Source organism: Triturus cristatus, chromosome 6, assembly GCF_964204655.1.
Source record: "Triturus cristatus chromosome 6, aTriCri1.1, whole genome shotgun sequence".
NCBI classification, from domain to species: domain Eukaryota; kingdom Metazoa; phylum Chordata; class Amphibia; order Caudata; family Salamandridae; genus Triturus; species Triturus cristatus.
The window spans coordinates 502,745,602-502,768,217 of record NC_140589.1 but is presented as its reverse complement, the minus strand read 5'-3'; positions in this window follow the sequence as shown (position 1 = coordinate 502,768,217).

Here is a 22,616-nt window from a genome sequence, read left to right as displayed (position 1 = left end):
CATCCTCCACAGGTGGATGGTCCTGCTCATCTGGATCCAGGATGAGTGGCACAGCTTTCTCCACTGCCATGTTGTGCAGCATGCAGCACACGAGGAAGATCTTGCAGACCTTCACCGGTGCATATGGGAGTGCGCCACCGGTCTTGTGGAGGCAACGGAATCAGCTCTTCAGGAGGCCAAACGTCCTCTCTATCACTCGCCTGGTCCGCCCATGGGCGTTGTTGTAGCGGTGATCGGCAGCCGTGCTGGGGTTGCGGAGAGGCGTGATCAGCCATGGCATGTTGGGATAGCCAGCGTCCCCTACATGGAAACATCATGGACAACAGTGGGTCAGGAGAAGCAGTAAGACAGGAAGATGATGTTAAATACAGGACTGCCAGAGTATACCCACCAACAATACATGCTCGTTCGTTGCGCAGCTGCAGCATCATTTCAGGCACCCTGCTACGCCTCATGATGTAGGCATCGTGTGCTGATCCTGGAAAACAAGCACAGACATCTGAAATCACCATGTTGGCAAGACACACCACAAGGGCATTAATGGAGTGGTAATGCTTGCGGTTCCTATACGCTACCTCCTGTGCCTGTGGTGGTACCAAATCCACATGTGTTCCATCCATGGACCCAATGACATGGGGCATCCCTCCCAGGGCATAGAACTCACGCTTGACACCTGTCAACTGCTCAGGAGTTGGGAATGTTATGAACTCATCCAGGTGATCCAACATGGCCTCTAAAAAATCATGCAGAACACGGCTGAACATGGTTTGGGACATGCCACCGACATGGGCAATGGTATGTTGAAAGGTACCCGTGGCAAAGAAATGTAGGGCTGCCATCACCTTCATCTTGGGTGTCAGTGCAGTAGGATACCTGTGTAGCGGTTGGAGGTGTGGTGCCAGCCGTGTCGTCAAGTCCTCAATCAAACGTTGGGGGAAGCGGTAGCGGCGTATACAGTCATGTTCCCTCAGGTCAGCCAAGTCCGGAATTGGTCGAGGGAGAGGCGGAGCCCTGCAGTGAATTAGAAGGGACAACGAAGAGTGAGTACAGTACACCACCAATGTCAATGTACTGAGCACATGCTCAACAGGCAATACACATATGCTACATACAGAGTCAGGTCTGTGCAATATGCCCTGGACACGTATGCCAGGCATGTGACACTCCTACCAAGAGCCAGCTACAAACGTTGATTCTCAACCTCAATACGCCATGCCATGTAACTAGCTGTGGGCCAGTGCAAGTGAGCAGGCAGACGCATTACAGGTGTTACAGACATCCAAATATGTGCAGAAGAAGGGTGTTTATTGTACAGACAGGTTGCGGAACACTAGAGGCACAGGTCACATGTCATAGAAAAAGGACAGACCACACACCTTGCCATGAAGGATTACATGTCAAGACTGATCACACATACATTGAGAGTATGCAGATATGTCCTTGTTTTGAAACTCCGTGTCGATGCATACATACACACCTTATGTCGGATTACACATGTGTGCTGGTGTGCGTAACAGTGTGCCATACCCATCTACACACAGACACATGTTGGTTGCAGCAACTGCAGATGCATTTGACCAAACACCTACAGCAAACCTATGGGAACACATGACACACACATGACATAGTTACAGCGTGCAACGCGGGCATTCACTTGTCAGGGGTAATATACCGTGTACCTGGCATCAGGGGACATTTGCGGGTGTCGGTGACTGTGCCATGCCAGTGACGCATGGCTCACCAAGTCTGTACTACATGCACACATGTCAAAGGAGTGAAGGGGATGTGTGGCACATAGGGCACCATCACACATGACATGTGTACACAGCTCATCATACTTTAATTAGCTTCACACCTCAGGAGTATAGTGCCACATCACAGCCTGACCCACCTGTGCCTGACACATGTAGTACTGCACAGACAATGCCTTGATGTCCAGCCTTGGCCAAGTATAACAGCTCAATTCCTTTCTGTGTGCCGCCTGTCACCACTGTCAGGTGTGAAACGCACCGTACATACGCTCTGAGGGCGTGTGTAGGGTCCCTGTAACTATGGGAGTGCTGGCGAATGCGTACGCCACAGTGATACGGACCGTACACGTGTGTGTAGGGTCCCTATCACTATGGGAGTGCTGGCGTATGCGTACGCCACAGTGATACGGACCGTACACGCGTGTGTAGGGTCCCTATCACTATGGGAGTGCTGGCGTATGCGTACGACACAGTGATACGGACCGTACACGCGTGTGTAGGGTCGGTCCATATCACTATGGCATACGCATACGCCAGCACTCCCATACTGATACGGACCCTACACACGCGTGTACGGTCCGTATCACTGTGGCGTACGCATACGCCAGCACTCCCATAGTGATAGGGACCCTACACACGCATGTACGGTCCGTATCACTATGGCGTACGCATTCGCCAGCACTCCCATAGTGATAGGGACCCTACACACGCGTGTACGGTCCGTATCACTATGGCGTACGCATTCGCCAGCACTCCCATAGTGATAGGGACCCTACACACGCGTGTACGGTCCGTATCACTGCATTTGGGGTGCCCTAGGGCCATGGAACGGACCGTACCTGTGTGTAAATCTTGAAATAACATAGGGGACACATGAGGGACAAGTATAAGGGCCTAAATGCATGCTGGTTGTCATGGAGACCGAGTTTAAAGTTTGAATTATTGCATCAGGTGGCCAGCAGAAGTTGATTGGAAACGATATACTTTGTTGCAAAGTGGTTGTTGACTTGATATCATGCTCAATTTTTAAACCATGCAAAGCAACTCACTGGGTAGGTTTACAGGGATTGGAGGAAACGTAGGATGCTAATGTGACTGACCAATCACTCTGTACTCCTGTGAATGAAACAGGCCAGCAAGGCAGAAATAAGGCAGCCAGGTCCCATGAGAGAGCACTTGCCTGCACATCCTTTCATTCCACAACACTGCTGCTGCTCGTGATTCCTCTGGCACCATGTCCAGGTCTGTGGAGAGGGCCCAGCCATTCACCATGGAGGAGAATATGGCGTTGGTGGATGTGATCCTCCCACAGTACACCATGCTGTATGGTCGACCAGGGGAGCAGGTGAGTGCAGACTCCACTAGCTTAGACTGTGCCCCTGTTTTGTGACTGTGACTTCTGGCATTGTGTCCCTGTGTGACAGACATGCAATGTTGTTTGGAGTGGGTCACAGGGTGGGGAAGGCCTCATGTCTCCCATGCAGAGCATGCTGTGGTTCCTGTGTGCACTCCTCACTTGCATTGTGCTTACTGTGACAATCAATGCATGGTGCATGGTGCATGCCACATTCTGCCTGGCTACTCCTCCTGGGAATGTTGTTGCTACAGTCCTGATGTGATTCTGTGGTCCCCCCCCAGTGTGACAGGTGACAGTACCCATAGATGTGTGTTTGTTTAGTGTACCTGTGCTGTGAGTGTCCAAATGATGTGTTCATCCCCTGGACATTGGTGTGTGTGTAAGTCCCCTGTCATGTGGGTGAGTGCATATGGGGAGTGTTGCACACCAGCTGCATGAGGGATGGATATACCCTGCCCATGTGATGTGAGCAGGGAGCAGTGCTGTGTGACTGCGGTGCTGAGCCAGCCCCACACCCGTGACACCCCCCAGTCTAGTGGCACATGGGCAGAGTGAGGTTTGTACCCGCAGTTGGCAATGGCAGCTGATTGTCCTGTGCCTGTGTGTGTCTGTGTACTCTGCTGAGGTAGCGTCAGTGGGCTGGGACATGTGACTGCTTTGAGGTGTTGTACATAATCCTTGTGTAGCTTGTGATGCACAGTGTGATCCAGGATCATTGATTGTGTGGCACCCCTCATGCCACCTGTGTACCTTCAGTGCCACGTAGTGCATTTTGCCTTCCACAGTGGATTATGTCCCTATGACTAATGTGCAATGAGTTGCCTGCATACCATGGCCTGTTCAAAGAAGACAATTTGTTAATATGTGTGTCTCTGTGTCATTGCTCAGGTGAATTAAAGTATTCTCACTTTTGCATCCTCACAGGTAGGCGTCCATGCCAAGGGGGAGATATGGAAGCAAGCCGTCAGTGCCGTGAGGAATACGGAGGGTCGGAAGCGGCGCATAGCCCAGGTGAGGAAACGCTGGCAGGATATCCGGTGCTGGACGAGGAGGATTGCACGGGTCCTGCTGGGGGACTCACCTGAGAGCCGGAAGAACCGTGGGCGCCGGCGTCTGACCCACATCCAGAAGCGTGTGCTGGCGGTGGTCTTCCCCGACTTGGATAGGCGCTTACTGGAGAAGCAGCAGCAGGAAGGGGGTAGGTACATGTGTGTTTGTTGTGTGTCACCAGCTTTTGGAAGTGCGCAGTTGCATAGATACACTGCCAGGATTTACATGTGCAGTGCATAACCAGTTCCCCAAAGTAAACCGGTGCTGTTCTTCCTCCCTTCCCCTCCTTGCCATGTGTTCCCTGGTCTGTGTGTAGTCACTCTTGCACAAGGTAATCTAGGCTGGCAGTCAATCCAAGTGCCCAATGCTTGCAGCATCATGTGTGGGGGTGGAGTGTTACAGGTTTTGGTACCTTGGCTGTGCCCTGGCCAGTTCAGTCATTGTGGGGTCCATGTCAGTTGGCACTCATGCTGAGTCCCAACATAGGAGTGTGTCTTTAAAGTGTACTGCCTTCCAGCATGCATGTCCAATGTTGTGCCCTCTGACATGATGTCCATGAGTGGGATTAATGCATAGTGCAGGGACGGTTGCTTCAGTTGCAGTCATATCCATCCAGGACCATGTAGGTGTGTGGCCACTACCGTGCCCTGGGGCACCTTTCCCTAGGTATCATGTGTGTCATCCAACTATGTGGACATTTTCTGTGTCTTCGGCATAGGTTGGGCTCTGTGGCATTGTACCCTGGCCTCATCTGTATTGACGTAAACTGTGCTACATGTGTCCACTGTACAGTGTGACCCAATTTTGCTTGTGCATACTCACAGTGGGCAGTGCCTGTGTGTCTCGGAACGACAATCTGATGATGGTTGATTGTCAATGATATATGTGGACAGGCGCACCAGGGGTAGTTTGTGTACAATCAGGATTTAGTGCAGGCTGTTAGACGGACCGGGAGGGTCGGCCGAGGACAAGGGGAGAGGTCTCCGGGGAGAGCCGTCTCCAGCGATCGTACAGATGAATAACTTCCCCCCCACAGATATACACCACACAAGGATAAGATTCAGCGTTCTTTATAGGTGATTTCTTAAGGTACGATGAAATGGTACAAGGAGGTCTGGACTCAGGGGTCCCCTCGATTCGAGTCTCTTGGTTTGGGGAAAGGGGGTAGCGGGACAGTCTGGTTACCAGTCTGGTAGCTGAGGTGGTATGGTGGATAGCTCACAATCCTCGAGCTCGGTGTTCTAACTTGGACGGGCCGCGGCAGCGCCAGCAGGTCCCGGTGAAGATGGTCGTTACACGGTCCGCGGCAGCGCCAGCAGGTCCCGGTGAAGATGGTCGTTACACGGTCCGCGGCAGCGCCAGCAGGTCCCGATGAAGGTGGTCGTTACAACGGTCCGCGGCAGCGCCAGCAGGTCCCGACGAGGATGGATGTTGCAGAAGGCCGCGGCAGCGCCAGCAGGCAGGACGATAGTTCACAAGGCAGGGCTACGGCAGCGCCAGTAGTCCGTCAAGGATGAGTTCTCTCGGTGTCTCTCGACTCCAGGATACAACTGCCTTCCTGCTCTGGAGCTGCCCTAGTTATAGGTCTGGCGCCCTTTGATGTCCGGACCCTCGCACTTGGAGGTCGGGGGGTCCGGGATGAGGGAGTCCAGACACCCAGCAGGGGGTGGAGCCAGCGCCTGGGGGAGCTGGAGGGTGATCGGCACCTGGCGGGGGAGAGCCCTCGACGCTTCTTTCTCCCATTGACCTGCCAAGTGGTCCGTTCACCTCCTGGGTGGATGGTGGTGCCGGGATGTCGGGGCCGGCCAGGCCCAGGGTTAGGGTCGGGCTGAGGCCGCGCGGCCTCGTGGCGCAGTGTCCAAGATGGCGGCTGATCCGGCCGGGGGAGCCGGTAGTGGTTCGGCCCCATGATACATGGATGTCCGGGGGCAGGAGTTCCGTTGGGAGACGGGGTGCGGGTTGCCCTTGGGGGTAACACCTGGGAGTCCGGGGTTTGGGCCCTGTCGTGCGGGGAGGGAGCAAGCCCTTCATGTGGCCTGTCCAACATGCGTCCCCCCCAGCTGAAGGCGGGGAGAGTCACCCATCCTCTTGGGGACTCTCCTCGTCGAGGCGGAAAAAGCGTGACAGGCCATCTGCGTTGGCGTGGTCTTGGCCCGGTCGATGTTCCACAGTGAAGTCCATTCCCTGCAGGGAGATGGACCAGCGCAATAGTTTTGGGTTTTCCCCCCGCATCTGCATTAGCCACTGCAGGGGTCGATGATCGGTTTGCACCCAGAAGTGGGTACCGAAGAGATAGGGCCGGAGCTTTTTGAGGGCCCACACCACTGCGAAGGCCTCCCTCTCGATTGTGCTCCAGCGCTGTTCTCGGGCCAGGAGGCGTCTGCTGATGAAGGCCACCGGCTGGTCAAGACCCTCGGGGTTCAGCTGGGAAAGAACCGCCCCGATGCCGTGGTCGGAGGCGTCCGTTTGTACAATGAATTCCCGACTGTAATCGGGGGCCTGGAGCACAGGGGCGGTGCACAGGGCGGCCTTCAGCTTCTCGAAGGCCGCTTGACAGTCGGGGGTCCAGTTAATCTTCTTCGGGTGGTTTTTGGACGTGAGACCCGTGAGGGGCCCCACAATGCTGCCATAGTCCCTCACGAACCGCCGGTAGTAGCCGGTGAGTCCCAAGAAGGCTCGGACCTCGGTCTGCGTGACGGGGGGTTGCCAGGACTGGATGGCAGCAATTTTGAGTTGCAGAGGGGCCACCAGACCGCTTCCCACCTGGTGTCCGAGGTAGGTCACGGACCCTTGACCAATTTGGCACTTGCCGGCCTTAATCGTGAGGCCGGCCCGCTGGAGGGCCTGCAGGACCTCTTGGAGGTGGTGGAGGTGGTCGGACCAGTGACGGCTGTACACAGCGATATCGTCCAGGTAGGCGGCGCTGAACTCTTCGAGCCCCGCCAAGACCTGGTTCACTAGACGTTGAAAAGTAGCTGGGGCATTCTTCATGCCGAAGGGCATGACCTTGAAGTGGTAGTGGCCATCGGGGGTAGAAAAGGCGGACCGTTCCTGGGCCCGGGGTGTGAGACTGATCTGCCAGTAGCCCGCTGTCAGGTCGAAGATGCTGAGGTAGCGGGCGGCCCCCAGGCGGTCGATCAATTCATCCGCTCGGGGGATAGGATGAGCGTCGGTCCGGGTGACAGCGTTCAAGCCCCGATAGTCGACGCAGAATCGGAGTTCAGGAGTGGTGCCGGGGGCAGCGGCTTTGGGGACCAGCACGACCGGGCTGGCCCAGGGGCTGTCCGAGGGTTCGATGACCCAGAGCGTGAGCATCTTGGATACTTCCTCTTGGATGCAGGCCCGCACCCGATCTGGTACGCGGTAGGCCCGGTGCCGGATAGGGGGACTGTCCCCGGTGTCCACGTCGTGCAAGCACCAAGGGGTGATCCCTGGGGTGAGGGAAAACAGTGTAGCAAACTGCAGCAGGAGGTCCCGGCAGCCCTGGCGTTGCTCTGGGGTGAGGGCATCGGAGAGCCGGACCCCGTCCACGGAACCGTCGTTCTCCTGGGTCTTCAGGAGATCAGGGAGGGGCTCGGAGTCTTCTTCCGCCCCACTGTCTGTAGCCATCAGGAGGCTGAGTTCCGAGCGCACAAAGTGGGGTTTGAGTCTGTTGGTGTGGAGGACCCGGAGGGGGTTCCGGGGGGACTCCATGTCGATGAGGTAGGTGACGGGGCTCTTGCGTTCGACCACTTTGAAGGGCCCCGTCCACTTATCTTGCAAGGCACATGGTTCGGTGGGGGACATCACCCACACTTGTTGACCAGGTTCGAATTCGACGGAGGAGGCATTCTGATCGTACCATTTTTTCATGTCCTCCTGACTGGCCTCGAGGTTCGCTTTTGCCATTTCCCTGAAGCGCCGGGTCTGATTGCGTAGTGCCAGGAGGTCCTTGAAGACGTCTGGGGGGGTCTTTAGGGGGGCCATCTCCCAACCTTCTTTGACTAGGCTGAGGGGCCCTCGCACAGGGTGCCCGTACAGGAGTTCGAAAGGGCTAAAGCCGAGGGACTTCTGGGGAACTTCTCGATAGGCGAAGAGGAGGCACGGGAGTAGTACATCCCACTGGCGACGGAGGGGCTCTTCCAATCCCCGAATCATTCCCTTGAGTGTGCGGTTGAATCGCTCAACTAGTCCGTTCCCTTGAGGGTGATAGGGGGTCGTGAATCGGTAGGTGACCCCGCACGGTTGCCAGAGGGACTTCATATATTTCGAGATAAAGTTTGTGCCTCGGTCGCTGACGACTTCTCGGGGGAAGCCCACACGGGAGAAGATCCCCATTAGGGCCCGGCCGACCACCGGAGCTGTTACAGTTCGCAGGGGCACAGCCTCGGGGTAGCGGGTGGCGTGGTCCACCAGTACCAGGATGAACCGATGTCCTTGTGCTGTGCGGGGGTCCAGGGGCCCCACAATGTCTATTCCTACCCTCTCGAACGGGGTGGTGACCACTGGGAAGGGTTGCAGAGGGGCTTTGAGCTTACGGCCGCTCTTTCCGCTGGCCTGGCACGTGGGGCAGGACCGGCAGTGGTTGAGGACGTCGTTCCGCATCTTCGGCCAGAAAAAGTGGGTCACCAGGCGACTGTAGGTTTTGTCCTGGCCCAGGTGTCCAGCCAGGGGAACATCGTGGGCCAAAGTTAGTAGGAAGTCTCTGAAACGGAGGGGCACCACCAGCACTCGACTGGCCCCTAACTCCGCGATTCTTTGTTCACTGTATAGCAGGTCGTTATCCCAATAGACCCAATGGGTTCCGGTGGAGTCCCCTGCGCTCTGGGCGCTGGCTTGCTGGCGGAGTCCCTCGAGGGAGGGGCAGGTCTTCTGTTCCTGGTGGAACTGTTCCTGGGTGGGCCCCCCTTCTTGACGCCACTGAGCCAGGCCGGGAAGGTCCTGGGGCTGGGCGACCCCTTCGGGCGTTGGCTCTGGGGGGTCGGTATAGCCGTTGTCCTCTACTGGAGCGACCGGGGGAGGAGGTGCTGGCCATTCTGGTTCTTCTGGTCGGGGGACGGCACGGGCGGCCATGGACCGGGTGGTTACGCAGGCCCAGTCTGGGAGGCCCAGCATCCCCAGGTGCTCTCTTCTTTCGACGGCAGCCCGCGGGGAACTCTCAAGGTCATTCCCCAGGAGACAGTCCACGGGGGCATCATCCCGGACCGTCACCTTCAACATGCCGGAGACCCCTCCCCATTCGAAGGGGACGCAGGCCATCCGACACAGACTTTCGGAATTGTCGGCTGAGCGGACGGGGCAGAGAATGTTCAGCAGGATCTGCTCTGGTTTCACCAGGTGACAGCGGACGGCCGTCACACTGGCCCCTGTGTCACGTAGGGCTTCGGCCCGGCGCCCATTAATGTTCACCCACTGGCCATATTTCCGGGTGTTGGCGGGTAGGGGAGCCCGCGGGACCATGTCTTTTCCCCCTAGGCACGCTAGAACCATGGCGGCCGGTTCCCACTCTTGTTGTGCCTGCTCATATTCTTCCTGTTCCTCGGAGATTTGTTCTCCCCCCAGGGCGGCGGCAGCTACCTGGCGGGGCTTTGGCGTTTGGTTCTGCGGGCAGCTCGGGTCATTGGCGTAGTGGCCGACTCGCTGGCATCGGTGACACGTGACGTTGGCTCGGAACCCCGGGCGCATCGGGGGGTTGCCCCGGCCGGCCGGGGGCGGGGTGCTGGCCGCGGGAGTGGCCGGGATGGTGTCTCTCCCTCGCCCCTGGCCTCCTCCTCCTCCTCGGGGACGGTGCTGACCTTGGTGGTTTCGGTTTTGCTCGTGTGGCCCTCTCCGGCCCACTCGGGTGCTTTCCCACCGGTCAGCTTCGGCGGCGAGTTGCCGTGGGTCAGTCAATTTACTGTCGAGGAGGTGCTGCCTGAGCTCGACGAAGCAGTTGTTAGACAGGTGCTCCCACACCATAAGATTAAAGAGTTGCTCGTAGGTCGTTACGTGGCTTCCCTTGATCCAACCCTCGAAGGCTCGGCTGAAATAGTTGACGTATTCCACCCAAGTTGTACCCGGGATCCGGGTGCAGTCTCGGAACCTCTGGCGGTACATTTCGGGTGTGAGCCCATATCGGGTGAGGAGGGCAGCCTTCATGTGGTCATAGGATGACATCTGATGATCTGGGAGCTGTAGTAGGGCATCGCGGCCTTCGTTGACGAACCTCCCCCATAGGCCAGCTCCCCAGTCACTCCGATCGATCCGGTGGGAGGTCATGGCGATCTCATAGGCTTTGAACCACTGTTGTATGTCGTCCTCTCGGACATACTCTCGGACAACATCCTTGGGGATGTGGACTTTCTTCTCGGTTGCTCCCGGGGTGTGCGGTCGCTCAGGCACCCCCGGTTCTTTATTCTGTTTCCGAAGTTCTATTTCCGCCAGTTTGCGCTCGTGTTCGAATGTTAGTCTTTTTTCTTCGAGCTCTCTCTGCCTCTGTTTTTCTTCCCGTTCTTCTCGGAGCCGCAGATGTTCTAGATTTAGTTTTTGCTCGGCTAACTTTAGTTCACCGTCCATCTTGAGTCGTGCCATTTCCAACTCATGTAATCTGGTTCTTTCTCTTTCTTGGATCTCTCCCTGCGAGAGGCCCGTTCCTCGCTCCCCGGGAGCTGTGGCGTTCCCCTCTGGTGTTACACCGTTTTGGTCGGGGGATCCGGCGACCCCGGTTTCCGCCCACGACTCAAGGGCGTGCTTCAAATCGTCTTTGGTACTCAGGCCGGTGGTAGCAATGCCTAGTTCCATGCAGAATTGTTTAAGTTCGCGATGGCTATACTCTTCCAATTTATCCATCTGGAATTTCTCAGTGGAACCGCTCTCTTTGGTTGACATCGTGGTTTTGTCGTGGGGTGAGCTACTCTCTGTACGATTACGCGTTGATTCGGATCGCGCCGCTGGCCACCAATGTTAGACGGACCGGGAGGGTCGGCCGAGGACAAGGGGAGAGGTCTCCGGGGAGAGCCGTCTCCAGCGATCGTACAGATGAATAACTTCCCCCACACAGATATACACCACACAAGGATAAGATTCAGCGTTCTTTATAGGTGATTTCTTAAGGTACGATGAAATGGTACAAGGAGGTCTGGACTCAGGGGTCCCCTCGATTCGAGTCTCTTGGTTTGGGGAAAGGGGGTAGCGGGACAGTCTGGTTACCAGTCTGGTAGCTGAGGTGGTATGGTGGATAGCTCACAATCCTCGAGCTCGGTGTTCTAGCTTGGATGGGCCGCGGCAGCGCCAGCAGGTCCCGGTGAAGATGGTCGTTACACGGTCCGCGGCAGCGCCAGCAGGTCCCGGTGAAGATGGTCGTTACACGGTCTGCGGCAGCGCCAGCAGGTCCCGATGAAGGTGGTCGTTACAACGGTCCGCGGCAGCGCCAGCAGGTCCCGACGAGGATGGATGTTGCAGAAGGCCGCGGCAGCGCCAGCAGGCAGGACGATAGTTCACAAGGCAGGGCTACGGCAGCGCCAGTAGTCCGTCAAGGATGAGTTCTCTCGGTGTCTCTCGACTCCAGGATACAACTGCCTTCCTGCTCTGGAGCTGCCCTAGTTATAGGTCTGGCGCCCTTTGATGTCCGGACCCTCGCACTTGGAGGTCGGGGGGTCCGGGATGAGGGAGTCCAGACACCCAGCAGGGGGTGGAGCCAGCGCCTGGGGGAGCTGGAGGGTGATCGGCACCTGGCGGGGGAGAGCCCTCGACGCTTCTTTCTCCCATTGACCTGCCAAGTGGTCCGTTCACCTCCTGGGTGGATGGTGGTGCCGGGATGTCGGGGCCGGCCAGGCCCAGGGTTAGGGTCGGGCTGAGGCCGCGTGGCCTCGTGGCGCAGTGTCCAAGATGGCGGCTGATCCGGCCGGGGGAGCCGGTAGTGGTTCGGCCCCATGATACATGGATGTCCGGGGGCAGGAGTTCCGTTGGGAGACGGGGTGCGGGTTGCCCTTGGGGGTAACACCTGGGAGTCCGGGGTTTGGGCCCTGTCGTGCGGGGAGGGAGCAAGCCCTTCATGTGGCCTGTCCAACACAGGCCATGTGTTTTTATCCCAGAGTAAGAGGTGTAAGTACTTCCTCTGTCACAATCACATTGTCTCAGGTAAGGGGTGCTTTGTGCGGGCAAGGCCTACATGTCCAAATCTGAAGTCTCCCTGCTAGGTCTGGCCTGTGTGTGATGTTTGTCTGGACATACACTCAAGGTGCAGTGACCCAGTCATGTTGTGCATGTTTTAATGTATTGGCTTTGCAGCATGTGCAAAAAGTTAATAGACATGGTTCATGCTCATCCCTTTTTTGTCAACGCTGTGTGGTACAGATGCTGTGCACGATTGTCCCCAGAGCCTGGCTCCTCTGTCCTATTTGATAACAAGTAATTTGCTGTTGGGTCATGCTCTCCATTGTTTCTCAGTGGCATGGTGGGTCAACCAGCTGGGTGTTGCAGGGCCTACATATGTACCTTGTGTTGTAGATGTTACTCATGTTGCTTTTCAGGCTATGCACTGTGACCTATGTCGATTTGACTCATGTGACATATGTATACAGGTGTCTGATCATTTCCTGTCTCTTCACCTTGCCCACAGCATCGTCGGGGGACTCTGAGGGAGACACTGGCACGGACCGTGAGGAGGGAGCAGGCACCAGTGGCAGCAGTGCTGTCTTGTCTGGCGCATCGAGTGGCACGGAGGCCGAGGGGAGTGAGGCGGAGAACCTGTCCAGTAACACCACCGACTATGATGCTGACGGGTCCGAGGCTGATCTCCCAGAGGGGGCGGAGGCTGCTCCCACAGCTGACAGCAGCACTCTATCTCTACCCGCCCCCTTGATTCCCATCACCGGCCTCCCACTTGCTCTGGTCCCTTCCCGCCATGCTAGGTCACCACGTGTCTCCTTCTTGCCAGGCACCGCACCCCCTGCCCCGTCTCCACTGCTGCCGCCAATGCCGAGTCTGTGGACATCCTGCGCCAGTTGCATGTTGGTCAGACTGCGATGCTTAATGTCCTCCATGGCCACACACGAGTGCTCACCCAGATGGAGGCATACATGGAGGGCATCTCAGCTGCGCAGTCTGACCAACGCCAGTTGCTGAGGTCCATTGACTCGACACTGACTGCAGCAGTGGGTCTCCTGCAGCGCTACGTTCCCCCCTACCCCTGCACCATCCACACTTCCCACTCCCATGCCTGTCCAAAGCACATCCAGACGTAGCCATGCACGCACCCCACCAGACACAGGCACCACACCACCAGGGAAGGCCAAACGCACACCTCCTCTCACGCACACACAGGGGGAAGTAGGCACACCCAATGGGTCGGGGGCAAACGGAGACACGCAGCCACAGTGGGAGTCCACATTCATCACAACCCACTACCTCCAAATCCACTCCCCTCAGCTCTCCTGGCCAGGATTCCACCAAAGACTCCTTCATGGCCGCTCTGTCTCTGAGCCCCAAAGTGACACCACCCCGCAAGCGGTCAAAGGAGTCCCCGGTCAGGGTGGTTGAGTCCCCCCCCTGTCCACACCCTCCCCCAGTAGCGCTGCGACCCATCCCTCCGACCCCCCCCTCCTTGGGGCCTGTGGTTCCTTCGGGTGCAGGGGAGACGCTGGGGGACCTTGCAACCGTGTGCAGCGCCATTCTGACCTCCACCTTTGGCGCTGCCCCACCCCCTGTGGTGGAGTCCTCCGTCCCTGCACCCACAACACCTACCCTTGCCCCTCCTGTCCCTGCGGTGCCTGGTCCTCCCCCCCACATGATGCCCCCCCCTGTGGAAGCAAAGGAGGTATGAACTGTGCAGGCAAGCTAGGGGACACGCGTCCCTATGTGTCCCCCACCAGGAATTGGACTATGGACTGCCCTATGGGCCTTGTACATATTCAACTTTTAATTACAAATCGTTTTTTTATGCTGAATACAGCTATGTTGTTTTCCCTTTGCACACTACTGCTTTTCTGGTATTGCTGTTGGTGGTGCTGCTCCATGTTTGGGGTGGGGATAATGTGTTAGGTGTCTGTCAAATGTAGTGGTGTGCTGCTCATGGGATGGACCCTGGTATCTGTGTGCCATCACAAGGTATTTGCCAAATAACTTTGTTCATGTATGCTCTTACTGCATGGTGACATTGTCCCAAGGTGTGTCCCTTCCTCTGTGGACCCTGACATCTTCCCTGCAGGGTGTTTCCTAAATGTTGTGCTGAGCTGTGTTTACATATCCTTAGTGTATGACGGATCCGTTCTACTTTGGCCATGCATGCTGGGCAATGTCTCCACCTGCATCATTTGTGGCATCCTTGGTGGTCACTGTACTTGTGTGTGGAGTATATTGAAGTTACTTCATGTGGACATGTTCCCTTTTACACACTATGCATGTGTGTACTCCCAGGCTCGCACACATGTTACGTGTTCTGCAGGGTCTTTGAGCACCTGACTGACTATTGTGGGCATTGTATCTGTGGGTACTGCACCCTTTTTTTTCCATGGGCACTGCTGGAAGGACTCTGCACACACCCCTCCTATGCCTGGGCACTGCTGGGAGTGATAGGCACACACCCCTCCTGTGTCTGGGCACTTCTGGGAGTGATAGGCACACACCCCTCCTGTGTCTGGGCACTGCTGGGAGTGATAGGCACACACCCCTCCTGTGTCTGGGCACTGCTGGGAGGACTCTGCACACACCCCTCCTGTGTCTGGGCACTGCTGGGAGGACTGGGAGTGATAGGCACACACCCCTCCTATGTCTGGGCACTGCTGGGAGTGATAGGCACACACCCCTCCTGTGTCTGGGCACTGCTGGGAGGACTCTGCACACACCCCTCCTGTGTCTGGGCACTGCTGGGAGGACTCTGCACACACCCCTCCTGTGTCTGGGCACTGCTGGGAGGACTGGGAGTGATAGGCACACACCCCTCCTATGTCTGGGTACTGCTGGGAGTGATAAGCACACACCCCTCCTGTGTCTGGGCACTGCTGGGAGTGATAGGCACACACCCCTCCTGTGTCTGGGCACTGCTGGGAGGACTCTGCACACACCCCTCCTGTGTCTGGGCACTGCTGGGAGGACTGGGAGTGATAGGTACACACCCCTCCTATGTCTGGGCACTGCTGGGAGTGATAGGCACACACCCCTCCTGTGTCTGGGCACTGCTGGGAGGACTCTGCACACACCCCTCCTGTGTCTGGGCACTGCTGGGAGGACTCTGCCCACACCCCTTCTATGTCTGGGCACTGCTGGGAGGACTCTGTACACACCCCTCCTGTGTCTGGGCACTGCTGGGAGTGATAGGCACACACCCCTCCTGTGTCTGGGCACTGCTGGGAGGACTCTGCACACACCCCTCCTGTGTCTGGGCACTGCTGGGAGGACTCTGCACACACCCCTCCTGTGTCTGGGCACTGCTGGGAGTGATAGGCACACACCCCGCCTGTGTCTGGGCACTGCTGGGAGGACTCTGCACAGACCCCTCCTGTGTCTGGGCACTGCTGGGAGGACTCTGCACACACCCCTCCTGTATCTGGGCACTGCTGGGAGGACTCTGCACACACCCCTCCTGTGTCTGGGCACTGCTGGGAGGACTCTGCACACACCCCTCCTATATCTGGGAACTGCTGGGAGGACTCTGCACACACCCCTCCCATGTCTGGGCACTGCTGGGAGTGATAGGCACACACCCCTCCTGTGTCTGGGCACTGCTGGGAGGACACTGCACACACCCCTCCTATGTCTGGGCACTGCTGGGAGTGATAGGCACACACCCCTCCTGTCTCTGGGCACTGCTGGGAGGACTCTGCACACACCCCTCCTGTGTCTGGGCACTGCTGGGAGGACTCTGCACACACCCCTCCTGTGTCTGGGCACTGCTGGGAGTGATAGGCACACACCCCTCCTGTGTCTGGGCACTGCTGGGAGGACTCTGCACACACCCCTCCTATGTCTGGGCACTGCTGGGAGGACTCTGCATACACCCCTCCTGTGTCTGGGCACTGCTGGGAGGGCTCTGCACACACCCCTCCTGTGTCTGGGCACTGCTGGGAGGACTCTGCACACACCCCTCCTATGTCTGGGCACTGCTGGGAGTGATAGGCACACACCCTTCCTGTGTCTGGGCACTGCTGGGAGGACTCTGCACACACCCCTCCTGTGTCTGGGCACAGCTGTGAGGACTCTGCACACACCCCTCCTGTGTCTGGGCACTGCTGGGAGTGATAGGCACACACCCCTCCTGTGTCTGGGCACTGCTGGGAGGACTCTGCACACACCCCTCCTATGTCTGGGCACTGCTGGGAGGACTCTGCACACACCCCTCCTGTGTCTGGGCACTGCTGGGAGGACTCTGCACACACCCCTCCTGTGTCTGGGCACTGCTGGGAGGACTCTGCACACACCCCTCCTATGTCTGGGCACTGCTGGGAGTGATAGGTACACACCCCTCCTGTGTCTGGGCACTGCTGGGAGTGATAGGCACACACCCCTCCTGTGTCTGGGCACTGCTGGGAGGACTCTGCACACACCCCTCCTATGTCTGGGCACTGCTGGGAGTGATAGGCACACACCCCTCCTGTGTCTGGGCACTGCTGGGAGTGATAGGCACACACCCCTCCTGTGTCTGGGCACTGCTGGGAGGACTCTGCACACACCCCTCCTGTGTCTGGGCACTGCTGGGAGGACTCTGCACACACCCCTCCTGTGTCTGGGCACTGCTGGAAGTGATAGGCACACACCCCTCCTGTGTCTGGGCACTGCTGGGAGTGATAGGCACACACCCCTCCTGTGTCTGGGCACTGCTGGGAGGACCCTGCACACACCCCTCCTGTGTCTGGGCACTGCTGGGAGGACTCTGCACACACCCCTCCTGTGTCTGGGCACTGCTGGGAGTGATAGGCACACACCCCTCCTGTGTCTGGGCACTGCTGGGAGTAATAGGCACACACCCCTCCTATGTCTGGGCAATGCTAGGTGGACTCTGCACACACCCCTCCTGTGTCTGGGCACTGCTGGGAGGACTCTGCACACACCCCTCCTGTGTCTGGGCACTGCTGGGAGGACTCTGCACACACCCCTTCTATGTCTGGGCACTGCTGGGAGGACTCTGTACACACCCCTCCTGTGTCTGGGCACTGCTGGGAGTGATAGGCACACACCCCTCCTGTGTCTGGGCACTGCTGGGAGGACTCTGCACACACCCCTCCTATATCTGGGAACTGCTGGGAGGACTCTGCACACACCCCTCCTATGTCTGGGCACTGCTGGGAGTGATAGGCACACACCCCTCCTGTGTCTGGGCACTGCTGGGAGGACTCTGCACACACCCCTCCTATGTCTGGGCACTGCTGGGAGTGATAGGCACACACCCCTCCTGTGTCTGGGCACTGCTGGGAGGACTCTGCACACACCCCTCCTATGTCTGGGCACTGCTGGGAGGACTCTGCACACACCCCTCCTGTGTCTGGGCACTGCTGGGAGTGATAGGCCCACACCCCTCCTGTGTCTGGGCACTGCTGGGAGGACTCTGCACACACCCCTCCTATGTCTGGGCACTGCTGGGAGGACTCTGCACACACCCCTCCTGTGTCTGGGCACTGCTGGGAGGACTCTGCACACACCCCTCCTGTGTCTGGACACTGCTGGGAGGACTCTGCACACACCCCTCCTGTGTCTGGGCACTGCTGGGAGGACTCTGCACACACCCCTCCTATGTCTGGGCACTGCTGGGAGGACTCTGCACACACCCCTCCTGTGTCTGGGCACTGCTGGGAGGACTCTGCACACACCCCTCCTATGTCTGGGCACTGCTGGGAGTGATAGGTACACACCCCTCCTGTGTCTGGGCACTGCTGGGAGTGATAGGCACACACCCCTCCTGTGTCTGGGCACTGCTGGGAGGACTCTGCACACACCCCTCCTATGTCTGGGCACTGCTGGGAGTGATAGGCACACACCCCTCCTGTGTCTGGGCACTGCTGGGAGTGATAGGCACACACCCCTCCTGTGTCTGGGCACTGCTGGGAGGACTCTGCACACACCCCTCCTGTGTCTGGGCACTGCTGGGAGTGATAGGCACACACCCCTCCTGTGTCTGGGCACTGCTGGGAGTGATAGGCACACACCCCTCCTGTGTCTGGGCACTGCTGGGAGGACCCTGCACACACCCCCTCCTGTGTCTGGGCACTGCTGGGAGTGATAGGCACACACCCCTCCTGTGTCTGGGCACTGCTGGGAGTGATAGGCACACACCCCTCCTGTGTCTGGGCACTGCTGGGAGGACTCTGCACACACCCCTCCTGTGTCTGGGCACTGCTGGGAGGACTCTGCACACACCCCTCCTGTGTCTGGGCACTGCTGGGAGGACTGGGAGTGATAGGCACACACCCCTCCTATGTCTGGGTACTGCTGGGAGTGATAAGCACACACCCCTCCTGTGTCTGGGCACTGCTGGGAGTGATAGGCACACACCCCTCCTGTGTCTGGGCACTGCTGGGAGGACTCTGCACACACCCCTCCTGTGTCTGGGCACTGCTGGGAGGACTGGGAGTGATAGGTACACACCCCTCCTATGTCTGGGCACTGCTGGGAGTGATAGGCACACACCCCTCCTGTGTCTGGGCACTGCTGGGAGGACTCTGCACACACCCCTCCTGTGTCTGGGCACTGCTGGGAGGACTCTGCACACACCCCTTCTATGTCTGGGCACTGCTGGGAGGACTCTGTACACACCCCTCCTGTGTCTGGGCACTGCTGGGAGTGATAGGCACACACCCCTCCTGTGTCTGGGCACTGCTGGGAGGACTCTGCACACACCCCTCCTGTGTCTGGGCACTGCTGGGAGGACTCTGCACACACCCCTCCTGTGTCTGGGCACTGCTGGGAGTGATAGGCACACACCCCGCCTGTGTCTGGGCACTGCTGGGAGGACTCTGCACAGACCCCTCCTGTGTCTGGGCACTGCTGGGAGGACTCTGCACACACCCCTCCTGTATCTGGGCACTGCTGGGAGGACTCTGCACACACCCCTCCTATATCTGGGAACTGCTGGGAGGACTCTGCACACACCCCTCCCATGTCTGGGCACTGCTGGGAGTGATAGGCACACACCCCTCCTGTGTCTGGGCACTGCTGGGAGGACACTGCACACACCCCTCCTATGTCTGGGCACTGCTGGGAGTGATAGGCACACACCCCTCCTGTCTCTGGGCACTGCTGGGAGGACTCTGCACACACCCCTCCTGTGTCTGGGCACTGCTGGGAGGACTCTGCACACACCCCTCCTGTGTCTGGGCACTGCTGGGAGTGATAGGCACACACCCCTCCTGTGTCTGGGCACTGCTGGGAGGACTCTGCACACACCCCTCCTATGTCTGGGCACTGCTGGGAGGACTCTGCATACACCCCTCCTGTGTCTGGGCACTACTGGGAGGGCTCTGCACACACCCCTCCTGTGTCTGGGCACTGCTGGGAGGACTCTGCACACACCCCTCCTATGTCTGGGCACTGCTGGGAGTGATAGGCACACACCCTTCCTGTGTCTGGGCACTGCTGGGAGGACTCTGCACACACCCCTCCTGTGTCTGGGCACAGCTGTGAGGACTCTGCACACACCCCTCCTGTGTCTGGGCACTGCTGGGAGTGATAGGCACACACCCCTCCTGTGTCTGGGCACTGCTGGGAGGACTCTGCACACACCCCTCCTATGTCTGGGCACTGCTGGGAGGACTCTGCACACACCCCTCCTGTGTCTGGGCACTGCTGGGAGGACTCTGCACACACCCCTCCTGTGTCTGGGCACTGCTGGGAGGACTCTGCACACACCCCTCCTATGTCTGGGCACTGCTGGGAGTGATAGGTACACACCCCTCCTGTGTCTGGGCACTGCTGGGAGTGATAGGCACACACCCCTCCTGTGTCTGGGCACTGCTGGGAGGACTCTGCACACACCCCTCCTATGTCTGGGCACTGCTGGGAGTGATAGGCACACACCCCTCCTGTGTCTGGGCACTGCTGGGAGTGATAGGCACACACCCCTCCTGTGTCTGGGCACTGCTGGGAGGACTCTGCACACACCCCTCCTGTGTCTGGGCACTGCTGGGAGGACTCTGCACACACCCCTCCTGTGTCTGGGCACTGCTGGAAGTGATAGGCACACACCCCTCCTGTGTCTGGGCACTGCTGGGAGTGATAGGCACACACCCCTCCTGTGTCTGGGCACTGCTGGGAGGACCCTGCACACACCCCTCCTGTGTCTGGGCACTGCTGGGAGGACTCTGCACACACCCCTCCTGTGTCTGGGCACTGCTGGGAGTGATAGGCACACACCCCTCCTGTGTCTGGGCACTGCTGGGAGTAATAGGCACACACCCCTCCTATGTCTGGGCAATGCTAGGTGGACTCTGCACACACCCCTCCTGTGTCTGGGCACTGCTGGGAGGACTCTGCACACACCCCTCCTGTGTCTGGGCACTGCTGGGAGGACTCTGCACACACCCCTTCTATGTCTGGGCACTGCTGGGAGGACTCTGTACACACCCCTCCTGTGTCTGGGCACTGCTGGGAGTGATAGGCACACACCCCTCCTGTGTCTGGGCACTGCTGGGAGGACTCTGCACACACCCCTCCTATATCTGGGAACTGCTGGGAGGACTCTGCACACACCCCTCCTATGTCTGGGCACTGCTGGGAGTGATAGGCACACACCCCTCCTGTGTCTGGGCACTGCTGGGAGGACTCTGCACACACCCCTCCTATGTCTGGGCACTGCTGGGAGTGATAGGCACACACCCCTCCTGTGTCTGGGCACTGCTGGGAGGACTCTGCACACACTTCTCCTATGTCTGGGCACTGCTGGGAGGACTCTGCACACACCCCTCCTGTGTCTGGGCACTGCTGGGAGTGATAGGCCCACACCCCTCCTGTGTCTGGGCACTGCTGGGAGGACTCTGCACACACCCCTCCTATGTCTGGGCACTGCTGGGAGGACTCTGCACACACCCCTCCTGTGTCTGGGCACTGCTGGGAGGACTCTGCACACACCCCTCCTGTGTCTGGACACTGCTGGGAGGACTCTGCACACACCCCTCCTGTGTCTGGGCACTGCTGGGAGGACTCTGCACACACCCCTCCTATGTCTGGGCACTGCTGGGAGGACTCTGCACACACCCCTCCTGTGTCTGGGCACTGCTGGGAGGACTCTGCACACACCCCTCCTATGTCTGGGCACTGCTGGGAGTGATAGGTACACACCCCTCCTGTGTCTGGGCACTGCTGGGAGTGATAGGCACACACCCCTCCTGTGTCTGGGCACTGCTGGGAGGACTCTGCACACACCCCTCCTATGTCTGGGCACTGCTGGGAGTGATAGGCACACACCCCTCCTGTGTCTGGGCACTGCTGGGAGTGATAGGCACACACCCCTCCTGTGTCTGGGCACTGCTGGGAGGACTCTGCACACACCCCTCCTGTGTCTGGGCACTGCTGGGAGTGATAGGCACACACCCCTCCTGTGTCTGGGCACTGCTGGGAGTGATAGGCACACACCCCTCCTGTGTCTGGGCACTGCTGGGAGGACCCTGCACACACCCCCTCCTGTGTCTGGGCACTGCTGGGAGTGATAGGCACACACCCCTCCTGTGTCTGGGCACTGCTGGGAGTAATAGGCACACACCCCTCCTATGTCTGGGCAATGCTGGGTGGACTCTGCACTCACCCCTCCTGTGTCTGGGCACTGCTGGGAGGACTCTGCACACACCCCTCCTATGTCTGGGCACTGCTGGGAGGACTCTGCACACACCCCTCCTGTGTCTGGGCACTGCTGGGAGGACTCTGCACACACCCCTCCTGTGTCTGGGCACTGCTGGGAGGACTCTGCACACACCCCTCCTGTGTCTGGGCACTGCTGGGAGTGATAGGCACACACCCCTCCTGTGTCTGGGCACTGCTGGGAGGACTCTACACACACCCCTCCTGTGTCTGGGCACTGGTGGGAGTGATAGGCACACACCCCTCCTGTGTCTGGGCACTGCTGGGAGGACTCTGCACACACCCCTCCTGTGTATGGGCACTGCTGGGAGGACTCTGCACACACCCCTCCTGTGTCTGGGCACTGCTGGGAGGACTCTGCACACACCCCTCCTATGTCTGGGCACTGCTGGGAGGACTCTGCACACACCCCTTGTTAGACGGCGACCTCAGAGGAGCCCGGAAAGGGGGTCCTGACTACCCTGAGACCCACCCTCAAAGTATCGTAGCCGGGTACTGGCGGGAGACTCCCCAGGGGGAGGAATCTCGCAGCTAGGATCGTACTTCTGGCGCCACACGACACAGAGTAATCACACCGGTTATTCTCAGAAACAATCTTTATCAAGTAGGCTATCACGGCAAATATGTACACGGTGTGCACGGGTGCAAGAGTCTCGGAAAGGTAGGGGGGTAGCGGGACAGTCTTTGGCAAAAGTTCAAGCAGGGACGTATCCGGCGCA